Source organism: Rousettus aegyptiacus, unplaced genomic scaffold (genome assembly GCF_014176215.1).
Source record: "Rousettus aegyptiacus isolate mRouAeg1 unplaced genomic scaffold, mRouAeg1.p scaffold_m13_p_7, whole genome shotgun sequence".
Lineage (NCBI taxonomy): Eukaryota > Metazoa > Chordata > Mammalia > Chiroptera > Pteropodidae > Rousettus > Rousettus aegyptiacus.
The window spans coordinates 64,798,465-64,804,423 of NW_023416310.1; the positions used below are offsets into that span (position 1 = coordinate 64,798,465).

At 33.9% G+C, this 5,959-nt stretch overlaps 1 pseudogene; it reads right to left on the bottom strand.

Moving 5' to 3' along the window:
• Positions 1–4,543: 4,543 nt before the first annotated feature.
• LOC118605943 lies at positions 4,544–4,662 on the bottom strand (annotated as a pseudogene).
• Between the last annotated feature and the right edge of the window lie 1,297 nt (positions 4,663–5,959).

A 5,959-nucleotide genomic window follows, 5' to 3' on the forward strand; every position in this document is an offset into this window, starting at 1 on the left:
GTGTTTTAAGATGAAGCATTAGGTTCTTTATTTGGGCTTGTTTTTGTTTTTGGAGATAGGCCTGTAATTATATGAACTTTCCTCTTATGAGCACTTTTGCTCTGTCTCAAAAGTTTTGATATATTGTAATACCATTATCATTTGTTTCTATGTATCTCTTGATTTCTTTTTTTAGTTCTTCTCTGACCCAGTTATTCTTCAGTGGCATGTTGTTTAATCTTATGTATTTGTGGCTCTTCCTACTTTCTTTTTGCAGTTGATCTCTAGTTTCAAAGCATTATGATCCGAGAATAGGGTTGGTATGATTTCAACACTCTTATATTTGTTAAGGCTATCTCTGTGTCCCAGTATGTGGTCAAGTCTTGAGAATGTTCCATGTGCACTAGAGAAGAATGTATAAGCAGCTATTTGGGGATGGAAGGCTCTGTAAATGTCAATTATGTCCAGTTGGTCTGATGTATCATTAAGGATGTTATTTCCTTATTGATTTTCTGTTTGGAATATCTGTCCCTACCAAGATAATGTTTTGGTCTGTTTCTCCCTTTAGTTCTGTTAGTAATTGTTTTACATATTTCAGGGATCCTGATTGGGGGCATAGGTATTAATAAGTGTTATGTCTTCTTGGGGCATGATTCCCTTTATCATTATGAAGTGTCCCTGAATATCTTTCTTTAGCTTTTTTTTTTTTGAAGTTTGTTTTATTTGATATTAGTACCTTTACTCCTGCTTTTCTCTGAATGCCATTTGCTTGAAATATTATTTTTCACCCTTTCACTTTGAGTCTATATTTGTCTTGAAGCTGAGATGTGTCTCCTGAAGGCAACCTATGGTGTTTTTTTTTTTTTTTTTTTTTTTTTTTGATCCCTTCTGTGACTCCATGTCTTTTTTTGGTGAGTTCAGTCCATTTACATTTAGGGTGATTATAGAAATATGAGGTCTTCTTAAGCCACTTTATCTTTTGCTTCCTGTTAGCTCAGAGTTTCTATTGCTTCCTTGTCTTTGTGTTTCTGTTTTCTTTATTTTGGTTGGTTTTTGTGTGTTTTACCTCTGGTTCTTTTTGTTTTGTGTTATGTACTTCGGTTCTGAATTTTCTGTGTGTGGCTATCATTACAAATATGAAAAGGATAGTTCTATATATGTACAGCCATCAATTTTCTTCTGTGCATGCATTATCTCCATTTCCCTTTGCCTTTTGGACCTTTGAATCCTCTCTTTTTTAGACATTTTTGTCTCAATTTGTTCCAGTGTATGCTGAACATCTTGCTATAGCAATTCTCTTCTCTCTTTTTTTTTCCAACAATTCTCTTTTTAATGTTTAAGCTTATTTATAATGGTCGGTTCTTAGTAAGTGTTGCACTCTTCTGCTTCTATTTACCTGATAGTCGCCTTACTCCTAATTATGGTTTTCTTTCTTTCTTTCTTTCTTTCTTTCTTTCTTTCTTTCTTTCTTTCTTTCTTTCTTTCTTTCTTTCTTTTTCCTTCTTTCCTTTTTGTCATTTTGTTTTAGGTGAGCTGACTCCTTTTAGTATTTCTTTTATGCTATCCTCACAGTGGAGGATTCTCTCAATTTTCAAACTTCCGAAAAGGTCTTTATTTCGCCTTTATATCTAAAGAGAGCTTAGGTATATACATTATTCTAGACTGCTAGTTCCTTTCACTTAATAGTTTGAATATTTAATTCCACCTCTTTCTGGCTTGTAAGTTTTGCGCAGAGAATTCAATGTTATTCTAATGGTTTTCCTTTATAAGTTACTGTCTTTTTCTCCCTGGCTGCCCAGAGAATTCTGTCTCCATTGTTGATTTTTTGATAATTTTAATACAATGTGTTTTGGTGAAGGCTTTTTTGGGGTTAAGATAATTGGCTGTTCTAGTGACTTCTTTAATTCAAGCTCCAGTTCATTCCTTAGATTTGGGAAATTCTCATTATTTATTTGTCTGAAAATGCTTTCTAGTCCCTGCCTCTTTTCCTCACCTTTGATAATGCCCATTATTTTCATGTTTCTTCTCCTGATGGTATCAGCTAGTTCTTGTATTTATCTTTCATTATTTTTCATTCTTCAGATTCTCTCTTCTTCCTCTGATTTATTTCGAGATTTCTATCTTCAATATCACTGATCCTTTCCTCCATTTGTTGACTCTATTTCCAAGCTTGCCATTTCATTTTTCAACTTTTGCAGTGTGTTTTCTTTTTTTTACCTACAGTAGATCTATTCTGTTCTTTTTGAAGGTTTCGATCTTCTTGCTCTGCTCGTGTAGTTGTTTTTTTCAATTCCTGAAATTGTTGATATGACTTATGTAGAAACTCACTGAGTTTTTCAGATGTACTATATTTCTGTGTCTGTAAGCTTATTTTCTGGGGATTTTTCTCTTTCCTTCTGAGATGCCTTGTCACCTTGGTTGTTCATGGTTTTTAATGGACTATTTCTTTACCTAAACATTAATGAAAGTGTATTCTGCTGTTTTTCCAGAAAGAAGATTTATTATATAAAGGTCTCTCTTTAGCCTGCTGCAAAGTAGATGCTTTTCTTTTGGTTTCCTGTAGGTGGCATCTAAGCCTCTTGTATCCCTGCTTTATATAAAGCCTTAATAATCCTTCTTTTATATATATATTTAATCAGTCTCGGTCCCTGTCATTGTTAGCAACAGTTTCAGTAGCGTTTGCTCAGATTCCCCTGTGGCACCGCAGTTTTATGTCTCAGAGGCTATAGTGGGAGGAGCCTTCCGGTTAGGGGTTGGGGACTGTGGTTCAGCCTCTGTTTTGTAACCACAGCTGGTAAAAATCAACTGTTGTTTCTTTGCCATCCCACTTATCTGATTTCTACCCTGATGACTGGGCCCTGCCGCCAGCCACGTGGAGCTCATAGCACTCTCAGGCAGGGGTGTTCAAGGAATTTGCCGTACCTTCTCTCTACCTCCTCCTCCTGCAGGGAGCTCCAGTAGCTTCTAGAGACAGCTTCTTTTTTACTCCCAGTCCACCACTTGATACCTGGGATTCTGACCTGTGGTAGCTCTTATGTGCAGGTCTCACATACAGACATGCTGGTACGCAGTTTGTGTGTTTTTTGTTGAGTTTTAGATTATTAGTTCATTGTTCTTTCGAGGGAAGAGATCTGGGGACATCTCTCACTCTGCCATATTTCTCCAAACTCCAAAATCTGCAAATTCTTAAAGGAAAATAGAGAATAACACCATTGCAATCTTGAGTGGATTTTTAAAACAAGATATAAAGCCAAAAAAGTTGATAAATTTAATCACACAAAAATAAATTTTCTGTTTATGAAAACGTGTTTATCAAAATGTGCGCGCGCGCACGCGTGTGTGTGTGTGTGTGTGTATGAGAGAGAGAGAGAGAGAGAGAGAGGAGGTATACACTGCAATATTTGAAAATTTATGTGAGAATTCACATGAGCTCAAATAGCAAGACAAATATGAAGATGAAATTAGAGAACTTACACTCTGAGTTCAAGGCTTACTCTAAAATAACAATAAAATATAATAGTAAAAAATAAATGAATAACAGTAATAGGCAAAGAATTAATATCTGGTATAATCTACAAAGCAAATAACAGAAATACAATTAACCCAACAGGAAACTGGGTAGAAATAACAGAAAAAGAAATCCGAAAGATCAATTTTAAAAATTTAAAATTTTCAATCTTTCCAATAATCAGGGAAATGAAACTAAAATCCAAGATTTTATACTCATCAACTGGGTAAAATAAATTGATCATAACAAGGACTAGTAAGGCTATGAAGCAATATAAACTCTTTCTAATAGTTAGTGTAGCATAAATTGGACAAACACTTTGAAGAGGAATTTTGTCTAAAAATATTAAAGTCAACAGTAAACGTACCTTTGACTTAGCAATTTCAACTTTTTCGATATGCCAAAAATAAACACATAAGTATATAGAGTGTGCAAAGGAACATAAAAGAGTATTATTTGTATTTTTAAAACAATGGAAACATCTTAAATATCAATTGAGATAAATAAATTGTGACCATTTCATAGAGTGAAATATCACTCAGCAGTGATATACACTTACCAACATGGATAGATCTCACAAATAAAATGTTGAGATAATAAAACAAATGTAAGAATGAAAAATTTTAAAGCAAGGTTAAGGGTATATATGAAAACCTACAGCTAACATTATTTTTACAGGTTAAATATGGAACCTTTCCTTTAAGGTTGGAGCAGAGTAAAAATGTCTATTTTTACCGTGTCTATTCAAAATACATTATGGGTCTTATTTAGTACAATTAAGAAAAAGGAATGGTGGGGGAAAGGGAGAGGGAGAGAATAAAAAAGGAAGAAAAATAGAGGGAGGTGAGTTGGAAAGTAAAGCTTTCTCTCTATATATATATTTTAGACAATTTCGTGCATAGGAAATCTGACTGAATAGACAAGCACCAGAAATAAGAGATTAATTTAGAAAGGTCATAGGTTAAAAATCAATATAAAAATAATTACATTTTTACTGGCAGTAAATAATTGTAAGTTGGGATTTTAAACATTTGATATATATATATATATATTTAAAGCCTGCAACACCTGGTCTTCCTAGGTGGTCTCCCATCCAAGTACTAACCAGGCCCAACCCTGCTTAGCTTCCAAGATCAGATGGGATTCAGTGTGTTCAGGTTGGCATAGCCATAGTTAAACATCATAATTATTAGCAGCGTGTGAAAGAATCTCTTGGAATATATTTAACAAAAATGTGCAAGACTTTTAGAAAACACTGCTTGGAGAAATTTTTAAAAATCAAATAAATAGAAAAAAAACCCTCCATATTGTTAAAATGTTGATTTCTTCCAAAGTGACTTCTTATAGATTCAATAAAACTCCAATCAAAATTACATCAGTCTCTTTTAAAACTAGAAATTGGCAAGCTAATTTGAAAACTTACATGGGGATGCAAATGTCCTCAAATAGCATGACAAATATGAAGAGGATAAAATTAGAGAACTTACACTCTGATTTCAAGGCTTACTCTAAAATAACAGTAATAAAAACCATGTGCTATTTGCACAAGGATATACAAATAGATCAGTAGAAAAGAGGCTAGAAATAGACCTATACATATGTCATAAGTTATTCTAAGAAAACAAAAGGTGCCAAAGCAATTCAATGAGAAAAAAAGAAATTCTTCTCAACAAATGGTTCCAAAAAAAATCCCCAAGATATCTATTAGCACTATTTAAAACATTTTATATTTATTAACTCATTTGAATTCACACACAGATATGTGAGGAAAATATTACTACTATTTCCACTTTTACAGAGAGGGAACTGGGGCTGAGGGGGTTAAATAACTTGCTTAAAGTTACACAGCTTAGAAACAGCAGAGCTAGAATCAGAACTGAGGCACTGTGGAGAGTTCAAAGCAAGCTAGAATGACAGGAAACACATTACCAGAGGAGGCTGTATTAGCCTGGGAAAGGTGAAAAGTGCTCATCTGGAAGAAAATTTTTTTCATGATTTTCTCTGGCTTCCTTTCTTGCTGTATATTTTCTGGCTCAAGGGGGTCTTCATCAGAGTTACTTCTCTTTCAAGAGGTCATGCTCTAGCTATGCTTTACTACCTCTTGAAGGGGAGTTTTCTGGACTGTTTGAACCAGAAAAACATTAACCACAATTGACTCAATATGTTATAGATCATTTGAATAGCCCTATAAATACTAAAGAAATAGAATTTATAATTTAAATACTCTCCTCAAACACTTTTGGGCCCAGCTAGTTTAACTGAAGACATCTACCTAATGTACAAGGAATTAACATGAACTCTACATAATCTCTTCAAGAAAATAAAAGACCATTCTGATTTAGCAGAGTGGCAGAAGGTATAGCCAGTGCTATAAGGCAAGACAAGGAAATGAAAGGCACACTGATCAGAAAACAAGAAATGAAACTGTAACTATTTGTCAATTACATAATTGTCTACATAGAAAATCCTTAA